The sequence below is a fragment of the Castor canadensis genome, chromosome 1, assembly GCF_047511655.1.
Source record: "Castor canadensis chromosome 1, mCasCan1.hap1v2, whole genome shotgun sequence".
Classification (NCBI taxonomy): domain Eukaryota; kingdom Metazoa; phylum Chordata; class Mammalia; order Rodentia; family Castoridae; genus Castor; species Castor canadensis.
This window is the reverse complement of record NC_133386.1, coordinates 134,529,915-134,541,966: the sequence shown is the minus strand read 5'-3', so window position 1 is coordinate 134,541,966 and position 12,052 is coordinate 134,529,915. Positions and strand designations below refer to the sequence as shown.

The window sequence follows — 12,052 nt, the reverse complement described above, 5'->3', positions numbered from 1 at the left end:
GAGCGTGTACGAGTGGCTGCACCAATTAAGAGAAAAGGCTTGAGCTCTGACAGTCACTTGCACGGATTTGTTCTTTTTGTTTATTTGTGTGTTTTTCTTCCTAGCTTGATTTTGATTCCATACTGTCTGTTGTTCTCTAATGAATTATTTCTTTTCCTTTCCCCTCTACAAGAAAAATTAACACTTTTAAAAAATATTCATATCTATTTTTCATTATTGCATAAGTTACTTCACCTCTGATGAAGTAGATTTATTTTTCCTCTCCTCGTCTCTGAATTTCCTTACATTTGTTCCATAAGATAGTATCCCTTGTCAGAATCTATTTTTTGCAGCAATTTGACAATCTGACTTGGAGGGAGCAAACATTGAGCATTCTACACTTTACACTATGCTATAATTCTAGTGAGTGTGTATTATGTTATGTATTAAAATATATACATTCATTTCTTCTGTAAATACTTCATCCACAACCATTTCTTAATCCTCTGTTTTTTTTACTATTTATTATTAATATATAATTATAACTATATAATATATAATTATAAATATATAATTAAATATAATAAATATATAATATTTATTATAATTCATGGAACTTTTTTTCATTATGTTTCATATTTTATTTATATTTCATATGTACACACATATATATGTTTTATACATATATATGTTATGCAGCAGTAACATTAGAGAAACTAAGATTGTCTACAAAAAGCAGTATTTATTTGATTTTAAGATCACAACCAGTGGTGTTTTTACTTATTCATTTACTGAGATACTAAAAATACATGCTAGCAAACATTATGGAAACTCAAAATGGAAATTTCATCCAGGATGCCAGAAAGAGGAACCCTCATATGGAAATATAAACTAGTGCTACCACTATGGAAATTAAGGTGCAGTTTCCTCAAAAAACTAAAAATAGGATTGGAGAACATGGTTGAAATGACAGAGTTCCTGCCTAACAAGTGCATGATCCTGTGTTCTAACCCAAGTACCATAAAAAAACTAAAAGTAGAGCTACCTCATCACCCTGCTACACCCACAATCCTTGAGCATATATCAAAAGGAGTACAAATCAACATACAAGAGACACATCTGCACACACATGTTTAGCAAATCACACTCTAAAGGCAAGATTTAGTATCTGCATAGGTGTCCAGCAACAGATGAATGGAAACAGAAAATGCAGTATGTATACAAAATGGAGTATTATTCAACCATTAAGAAGAATAAAATTATGTTGTTTGCAGGAAAATAGGTGGAACTGGAGATTTTCTGTTGAGCCAAGCACAAAAAAAGCCAAATATTACATTTTTTACTCATATTGGTAATCTATATCTAAAATAACAATAATAGCAATAATAATAGATATGAGTGTAAAAGGGGAATTGTCTTGGGGAATGACAACAGCACAGTGAAACCCACTGAATGCTTTTTAAAAATAGTGGAGGAGGAAAGAGAGAAAGGGAACATAACAGACGGAGTTGACAGGGTTCAAAGTACAGTGTACATATCTATGGAAATATCATAATGAATCTTGTACATTTAATACAGGATAACAATAATTTTGATATGGAAATTTGTATAAAATAACTCTATTGCACTCCAAAGTCAGTTCCAGATGTCTTGATTGTTGAACTCTACTATAAGTTTAAGGGAAAGGTGTAGCCAATTTCTAGAAGTTCTTATAAAAAGTAGAGATGGTATATTTTTCCACTCTGTAAGAATAATTCCATAATATCAAAGGCAGACTAATGTATCATATGTGTAAAAAAATAAACAAAATTTTATCTGATGAATCTATCAACATATAACAATAAAGTTTCATGTTAAGTTTGTGTTTGCTTTTACATTAAAAACTCATGATATCATTCACCATATCAAAAAATAATAATACCAAAAATGTACCTATCATCTCAATGGGACAAGTTCCAATGTATAAATGATAAAAATGATGATGAGACTAATGTTTAAGTGGGCTTCCTAAGGCTGGTAGTATTTTCCTTTCCCTCCTCTTTTGTAACAATCATTTTATTGCAACACTCATTTTCTTCCTACAGGTGTGACTTTGGTCTTGAATTTGAGCAGTAAAATTTCCTACAAAACAAAGTGCTACTAAGTTTACCTCTAACAAGGGAGGATAAAGTTTAAACAAAACCTTAAAAGTGCAGAAGAAATGCTAGGTACCAGTGGCTCAAGGCTGTAATCCTTGCTACTCAGAAGGCAGAGATCAGAAGGACTGCATTTCAAAGCCAGCTCCTGTCCAACAGTTCATGAGCCCTTATCTTGAAAATACCCAACACAGAAAAGTGTTGGCAGAGTTGCTTAAGTGGTAGAGCACTTGCCTAGGAGGCATGAAACCCTGAGTTCAAACTCCAGTACCACCAAAAAAATAAAAAAGAAGAAAAAGAAAATTGCAGAAGCAGAACATCTCTTCCTACCATACATTCCTACCACAATATTCTGCCCTTGATTGGATGACTCTCCAACAATTATTCACATAATTAATTTCTCCAAATATCACAATTAAATCATGATCACTCAAACACATTATCCACATAAACCTTCATGTATATCTCAGACATGCAAAGGAATGCCTGTGTGTGTACACGCACACATGCACAGATGTGTAATTCAGCATGGAAAAGATCCCTAAACACAACTGAAAATCATGAAGATGATACACTTTATTCTTTGAAGTTTTTGTGTCTCCACAATAAATATATTATTCACAAACAAAATGAATGTAAAAGCACTGACTAGAGAAAACAGTTACAATTGTTTATTTGCTGAGTTAAATACCATTTCTTTTGTATTTTTGCTTAGTTTGGAGTCAAATGTTATTTGACCAAACTGCCCCCTCCTCAAAAAAAAAAAGAAAAGGACAGGGAGAGAAAGACAGAAAAAGAGAAAGGAAGAAATACAAAAGAGAGAGAGAGGCAGAGCAAGCAAAAAATTAGATAGCTGATAGAGAAGTAGATAAAGAGAGATAGATGATGATAGATAAATAGGTGGATAAATAGGAAACATGTAAATAAATATGGGATTAGGGAATTAATAAAGTTATTCTGCTTACCATATAATAATAATATGGTATAATAATAATATACCATATATATTTTGACACATTTTGTGAAACTGGGCAGTCTAAAATCTTCTATCTATCTCATGCATTACTAATCAAAGTTATAACATAACAAAAGTTTGCATCCTGGGTACTAAGTATGTATGAATAAATACAATTTGGTGCTTAAAAAACTATATAGAGAACTTTTTTTGAATGAAAAATAAAACTTGGGGAGATTCCAAGATGGCAGCTAGAGGGAGGAAGCAGAAAGTGTGCCTCCTAAAGTGAAATCTTGGAGAGACGCTGGAGACATACTTTGCAGGCAAGGCCACCGAGAAGAGGCAAAACTTTGACCCCTCCACACCTCCAGCCTGTGTAGAGCATCTCCACTTCATGTTGAACGGAGAAACCAGGAGGGCTCCCGGGCCACCAATAGTCACCCACACCCAGATGGCTTGGGAAGATGCGGACCACAAGGTGAACTAGGTGGTACTTGGTACTCCCACAGACAACCCTGGGCCAGATAGCATAGCCCCCTGGACAGACTGACCCCCACCCAGGGAAAAAAGAAAAACTGAGTAGTAAGCAATAAGAACAATAAAGACACGTAGCAAAGAGGGTGGGGAGCAATGAGCACCAAAGGAGGGGGAGGGGAATCCCTCCCAGAACTGTAAATAAAGAAGCCAGGCCTGGCTGGAGAGGCCGGGAGCAGCGGCAAGCACCCAGCAACCAGGAGTGGGAAAGCTTGTGAGAGTGGAGGAGGGAGGAAAACTCCACAGGAGAGGGGGAAGACCCACTTCCCATATGAACTGTAAATAAACACACAGGCCTGAGAAAGCGGGTGCAGTGTCACCATCCCCAGTGAGTTTAGAAAGGGGAAAGCTTGTAGTAGTGGCTCACGCACAGTAGAACTCTTAGTAAACAAAGCCTGCAGGGCCCAGTGAGTGCTAACCTCACACTAGAGATCTGCATAGGTAAAGCCTCCAGCAACAGCAGGCTGAAGCAGTGGGCAGGCAAGCCACAGCCACAGATATCATTCACAGACCTGTCTCCAGACACTTTTTTCTCTCTCTACCTGACTTTGATGAGAAAACAACCGAACTACACCTACATGCTGAAAAACTTACTGAAACTGTATTGCATTTGAACTTGGGACACTTTGTGGGGTTTTTTGTTTTGTTTTGTTTTGTGCAGTTTTGTTCTATTTTATTTTTCCCCTTTGATGAGACAACTACAGAACAACATCTCAGGCACCATCTCCAGGACTGGAGGCTGAGGGACAAACACCAAAATTATTAAGGCTGAAATTTCATTGCATTTGAACATGGAGATTTTTTTTAAATTTATTTTTATTTTTTTCTGTTTACTTTTTATTTTATTTTATTTTTATGTATATTTTTTCTTTCATTTACTTATTTTTTATTTTTGTTCTTATCTTTATTCTTTTTATTTTTTATTTTCAATCCTCTCTCTGTCTCTCCAATGCCTTTTCAGCTTACGGTTGATTAGTACACTGTCTCTCCCTGTTTATATCTTTGAATCTTTTTTTTGTTTATTTGATTTTCCCTTTTCCTTTAACTTCATTGCTTTCCATCTCTTCTCACCCTTCCATTCTAAATATCACTAGTGCTATTATTAAAAGCCAGAAAATACTTAATTGCACATGGGCATCGAAGAAGGAGAAGAGGTGCAAGTGAAGGGAATGCGTACTATATTCAACAAAATAATAACAGAAAATTTCCCAAATGTAGAGAAAGATATTCCCATACAGATGCAAGAGGCCTCCAGAACACCAAACAGACCAGATCAAAATAGAACTACCCCACAGCATATCATCATTAAAACAACAAGTTCAGAAACTAGGGAAAGAGTATTTAAGGCTGTAAGAGAGAAAAAACAAATAACATACAAAGGTAAACCCATCAAAATCACAGCAGACTTCTCAACAGAAATATTAAAAGCAAGAAGAGTGTGGGGTGAGATATTCCAGGCACTGAATGAAAATAACTTCAACCTCAGGATACTCTACCCAGCAAAACTAACATTCAAAATAGATGGAACAATAAAAATCTTCCATGATAACCAGAAACTAAAACAATATGTGAACACAACTACAAAAGATTCTTCAAGGGATTCTGCTCACCAAAAGTGAAACCCAACATAACCATGAAAGGACAGGCAGCACCAAACTACAGGAAAAGAAAAAGCAAGAAAGTAGACAGTAACCTCAACTTAGGTACACACAATCAAACCTTCAAACAACTAAGACAACTAAATGACAGGAATCACCACATACCTATCAGTACTAATGTTAATGGACTTAATTCACCCATCAGAAGGCACCATTTCACGAAATGGATTAAAAAGGAAAATCCAACAATTTGTTGCTTAGAGGAGACCCATCTCACCAACAGAAATAAGCATAGGCTTAGGATGAAAGGCTAGAAGAAGATTTATCAAGACAATGGCTGCCGAAAATAGGCAGCAGTAGCAATACTTATCTCTGACAAAGTAGACTTCAAACCTACATTGATCAAACAAAATAAAGGACATGCCATACTAATAAAAGGGGAAATAGTCCAAAAGGAAATAATAATTATCAACCTATATGCACCCAATGTCAACACATCCAATTTCATCAAACATACCTTCAAAGACCTAAAAGCATATATTAACTCCAACACAGTGGGTGTGGGAGACTTTAACACCCCATTATCATCAATAGATAGGTCATCCAAACAAAAAATCAATAAAGAAATCCTAGATCTAAAATATGCAATAGATCAAATGGACCTAGTAGATGTCTACAGAACATTTCATCCAACCTCTACACAATATACATTCTTCTCAGCAGCCCATGGAACCTTCTCCAAAATAGATCATATCCTAGGGCACCAAGCAAGCCTCAGCAAATATAAGAAAACAGAAATTATACCATGCATACTATCTGATCACAATGCAATAAAACTAGAACTCAAAAACAAAAGTAAAGACAAAAAACATGCAAACAGCTGGAAATGGAATAACTCATTACTTAATGAACAATGGGTCATTGGTGAAATAAAAGAGGAAATTAAAAAGTTCCTGGAAGTCAATGAAAATGAAAACACAACCTACCAGAACCTATGGGACACAGCAAAGGCAGCCCTGATTGGAAAATTTATAGCCATGACTGCATATATTAAAAAGACTGAAAGATCCCAAATCAATAACCTAGTGATACATCTCAAACTCCTAGAAAAACAAGAACCAGCAAATCCCAAAACAAATAGAAGGAGAGAAATAATAAAAATAAGAGCTGAAATCAACAAAATTAAAATGATACAAAGGATTAATGAAACAAAAAGGTGGTTCTTTGAAAAAATAAACAAGATCAACAGACCCCTGGAAAACCTGACTAAAATGAGGAGAGAAAAAAACAAAATTAGTAGAATAAGGAATGCAAAAGGGGAGATAAAAACAAACACCATGGAAGTCCAGGAAATCATCAGAGACTACTTCAAGAGCCTATATTCAAATAAATTTAAAAATCTTAAAGAAATGGACAGATTTCTAGATACATATGATCATCCAAAACTGAACCAAGAGGAAATTAATCACCTGAATAGACCTATAACACAAAATGAGATTGAAGTAGCAATCAAGAGTCTCCCCAAAAACAAAAGTCCAGGACTTGATGGATTCTGTGCTGAATTTTCTCAGACCTTTGAAAAAGCACTGATACCAACCCTCCTTAAACTGTTCTACGAAATAGAAAGGGAAGGAAAACTGCCTAACACATTTTATGAAGCCACTATTACACTTATTCCAAAACCAGGCAAAGACACCTCCAAAAAGGAGAACTATAGGCCAATCTCCTTAATGAACATTGATGCAAAAATCCTCAAAAAAATAATGGCAAACTGAATTCAATAACACATCAAAAAGGTTATTCACCACGACCAAGTAGGCTTCATCCCAGGGATGCAGGGGTGGTTTAACATACAAAAATCAATAAACGTAATAAACCACATTAACAGAAGCAAAGATAAAAACCACTTGATCATCTCAATAGATGCAGAAAAAGCCTTTGATAAGATCCAACACCATTTCATGATAAAAGCTCTAAGAAAACTAGGAATAGAAGGAAAGTTCCTCAACATTATAAAAGCTATATATGACAAACCTACAGCCAGCATTATACTTAGCAGAGAAAAACTGAAACCATTCCCTCTAAAATCAGGAGCCAGACAAGGATGCCCACTATCTCCACTCCTATTCAACATAGTACTGGAATTCAAAGCCAGAGCAATTAGGCAAGAAGAAGGAATAAAAGGAATACAAATAAGTAAAGAAACTGTCAAAATATCCCTATTTGCAGATGACATGATCCTATACCTTAAAGACCCAAAAAACTCTACTCAGAGGCTCCTAGACACCATCAATAGCTACAGCAAGGTAGCAGGATACAAAATCAACATAGAAAAATCATTAGCATTTCTATACACTAATAATGAACAAACTGAAAAAGAATATATGAAAATAATTCCATTTACAATAGCCTCAAAAAAATCAAATACCTAGGTGTAAACCTAATAAAAGATTTGAACAACCTCTACAAGGAAAACTATAAACTTCTGAAGAAAGAGATTGAGGAAGACTATAGAAAGTGGAGACATCTCCCATGCTCATGGATTGGTAGAATTAGGTAGAATCAACATAGTAAAATGTCTATACTCCCAAAAGTTATCTACATGTTTAATGCAATTCCCATCAAAATTCCAATGACATTCATTAAAGAGATTGAAAAATCTACTGTTAAATTTATATGGAAACACAAGAGGCCATGAATAGCCAAGGCAATACTCAGTCAAAAGAAAAATGCTGGAGGTATCACGATACCTGACTTCAAACTATATTACAAAGCAATAACGATAAAAACAGCATGGTACTGGCACAAAAACAGACATGAAGACCAGTGAAACAGAATAGAGGACCCAGATATGAAGCCACACAACTATAACCAACTTGTCTTTGACAAAGGTGCTAAAAATATACAATGGAGAAAAAGCAGCCTCTTCAACAAAAACTGCTGGGAAAACTGGTTAGCAGTCTGCAAAAAACTGAAAACTAGATCCATGTATATCACCCTATACCAATATTAACTCAAAATGGATCAAGGATCTTAATATCAGACCACAAACTCTAATGTTGATACAGGAAAGAGTAAGAACTACTCTAGAGTTAGTAGGTATAGATAAGAACTTTCTCAACGAAACCCCAGCAGCACAGCAACTAAGAGATAGTATAGATAAATGGGACTTCATAAAACTAAAAAGCTTCTGCTCATAAAAAGAAATGGTCTCTAAACTGAAGAGAACACCCACGGAGTGGGAGAAAATATTTGCCAGCTACACATCAGACAAAGGTCTGTTAACTAGAATATATAGGGAACTTAAAAAACTAAATTCTCCCAAAACTAATGAACCAATAAAGAAATGGGCAATGAACTAAACAGAACTTTCTCAAAAGAAGAAATTCAAATGGCCAGAAAACACATGAAAAAATGCTCACCATCTCTAGCAATAAAGGAAATGCAAATTAAAACCACGCTAAGATTCCACCTCACCCCTGTTAGAATAGCCATCATCAGCAACACCACCAACAACAGGTGTTGGTGAGGATGCGGGGAAAAAGGAACCCTCTTACACTGTTGGTGGGAATGTAAACTAGTACAACCACTCTGGAAAAAAATTTGGAGGCTACTTAAAAAGCTAACCATTGATCTACCATATGATCCAGCAATACCACTCTTGGGGATATACCCAAAAGACTGTGACACAGTTTACTCCAGAGGCACCTGCACACCCATGTTTATTTCAGCAGTATTCACAGTAGCCAAGTTATGGAAACAGCCAAGATGCCCCACCACTGACGAATGGATCAAGAAAATGTGGTATGTATACACAATGGAATTTTGTGCAGCCATGAAGAAGAACGAAATGTTATCATTCGCTGGTAAATGGATGGAATTGGAGAACATCATTCTGAGTGAGGTTAGACTGGCCCAAAAGACCAAAAATTATATGTTCTCCCTTATATGTGGACAGTAGATCAAGGGCAAACACAACAAGGGGATTGAACTTTGATCACAAGATAGAAGTGTGAGCACACAAGGGAGGTATGAGGATAGGTAAGACACCTAAAAAATTAGCTAGCATTTGTTGCCCTCAATGCAGTGAAACCAAAGCAGATACCTTAAAAGCAACTGAGGCCAATAGCAGAAGGGGACCAGGAACTAGAGAAAAGGTTAGATCAAAAACAATTAACCTAGAAGGTAACACACATGCACAGGAAATTACTGTGAGTCAATTTCCTGTATAGCTATCCTTATCTCAACTAACAAAAACCCTTGTTCCTTTCTATTATTGCTTATAATCTCTCTTCAACAAAATTAGAGATAAAGGCAAAATAGTTTCTGCCAGGTATCCAGGGGAGAGGGGGAGAGGGAGTGGGCAGAGTGGGTGGTAAGGGAGGGGTTGGGGGCAGGGGGGGAGAAATGACCCAAGCATTGTATGCACATATGAATAATAAAAATAAATAAATAAATAAATAAAAATGAAAAATAAAACTTATTTGCTTCAAAGCTTTTGGAAAATAATATAGACATAAGCACTTATATAGTACTTACCACACTTTTATTCAGATATGATGAATCATACTTTATCTATTGAGACAGAAACAGCTGTTAAATTCTCATGAATCTAGATAGAAAAATATAGTTAGCAGGTCTGATCTATCAGGTGAGGTCACTCCCCTGGTTTTATGCTAAGCACCTGGGATGTTCCATGGCATCTCATGTCTGAGCAATAACAGAAAATTGATGCTGGGGACTAGAGGAGAAGGGAGATGCTGGACAGGGTCACAGAGCCTGGCACTGCCTGAGAATAAATGTGACATGTGGGAAGGACCTGGAAAATCCACAGGGCCTTCAGGCTGAAGCTGCAGCACAGGCAGTAGCTCTGGAAAACATGACATAAGGATGCTCTAAACAGAACACATTTACAGGTGTATAAACCTTGTGTAGAAAACACATTGAACCTCTTCAAGAAATTGAGCATATGACAAGTCATTCAATTTCAGAAGAATTATAAATTCCATATTAAAATTTAAAACCAAAAATCAACTGAAGGACCACACTTTATCTAAGAAATCTGATTTTTTTTTTGCTATAGATCACCAGCTGACATAAACTCACTATGTATATCAAGGTGCCTCAAACTCACAAACTTCCTGCCTCATCCTCCTCAGTGTTAGTATTATAGCTGTGTGCAGCACTACAACTGGCATTTCAATTTTGTTTGGAAGGTCTCTGTTCACATACCTCAGTGTTTTTCTTAAACCTCAGACCTTCTGGTGTTACTGACTTTTCCAGTACATTAATAACCAAAAGCATAATTTCAATTGACATAATTCAGAATTTCAGAAGTTAAGATTGAGGAACTTAAAAGTCTCCAGTGGATATTTTCTTGCTGTTTTAAATCAAGTTATGTTTAATTTGAGAAAGTTAATGCCATCACCCAGTTAATTCAAAAAACTTTCCCCTAATTATCTGTAATACAATAAGCCTTACTACTGTGGTAGTACTAGAAAAAAAGTAGGAGAGACAAACTTCAGAACATTGGAATGGTCAAGAATGTTTTCTATATGAGCCTAAACACAGAAAACAAAATAAATAATATTGGCAAATAGGACTACATAAAACTAAACAGAAACAATATTTGAAAACTACATCTGACATGGTGTTAATATCCAAAATGTATAAAGAACTCAGTGGCAAAAATAAAACTAATAATAATGATTAACTAAAATCAGTCAAGATTTGAGTAGTCATTTCTCAAAAGAGAAAATACAAATAGCCATAAGATAAATGAAAATACTCAAAATCATTAATTATTATGGAAATTCAAATAAAAACCACAAGAAAATTTCAACCTTTCTCATGTGAGAATCACTATAGTTAAGAACACAATTAAAAATTGGTGAGGATAGTGAGGATGTGGACAAAGAACTCATGTGCAGTTGGTGGGATTGTTCATTGATAAGGTTTCATGAGTAACAGTATGGAGGCTTGTAAAAAATTAAGGAGAAATAGAGGACAACTGCACAATTCATCAGTATCACCATGTACAAAGGAAAAGAAATTAATATGATGCACAGAAGACATGTAGAAATTTCCAGCTGTTGAGGGTTTTGGGTTCACTCTGAGAATGAAGGCAGAGGCAGACACCAGCAGCAGAGGTTAGAAAGATTTTATTTGTAGAGAAGAGAAGACAGAGGCTGCATGGGGGCATGCAGAGGGACCCAGAAAACAGTGGTTCCATAGATCAGGTTGGAAATTGGGTTTTTATAGCCTTTTTTTATTGCCTGAGTGCAGAGATGTCTCTCAGGGGCAAACAGACATTTCCTGAGAAGAGTAAGTGTCTACTTGGCAAACTTTCACATTTTGAGACCTCCTGCACTTTGCCCTTCAAGTAACTCCTCTCAGCGAGATCCTAATTGCTTTTAGGAACAGGGACAAAGAAGTCTATTCAGTGACTGCTTCTTGCTGACAGGGGCAATGATGGGGCTTGCAGCATCAGGGCTGACCAGAGAGGGGTTATCAAGGGAACCATAATTGTAGGTCATTTTCATCTTCGTCAGGTGCATCTATAGTTTGATGGGCTTTCATCTCCATCAGGGGCATCTGAAGTTTGATGGATTCTAGGCAAGAGGAAACAAACTTGACCAGTAAGTTTAAAATCCAAGGCTCAACACAAGTAAGGGAATAATGGCAACTAAATGCCCCAGAAAGGATAAAAACCATGTCCTCGAGGGGAGCATGATTTTATTTGGTCTCATATCTATGTAAAAACCTAAGTTACAAGGGACTGTTCCTGGATCCACTTAGTCTGTTGGAGAATGTAGTCTGCATGCTCTTCTACAATGTCTTCCATGTTTATA

The 12,052-nt window shown here is 36.1% G+C and overlaps 1 long non-coding RNA gene across 2 annotated transcripts in view; it reads right to left on the bottom strand.

The window, feature by feature from the left end:
* LOC141425727 (uncharacterized) overlaps nt 1-12,052 on the bottom strand; it is a 457,749-nt gene that overhangs the window by 89,124 nt on the left and 356,573 nt on the right. The window lies entirely within an intron of this gene.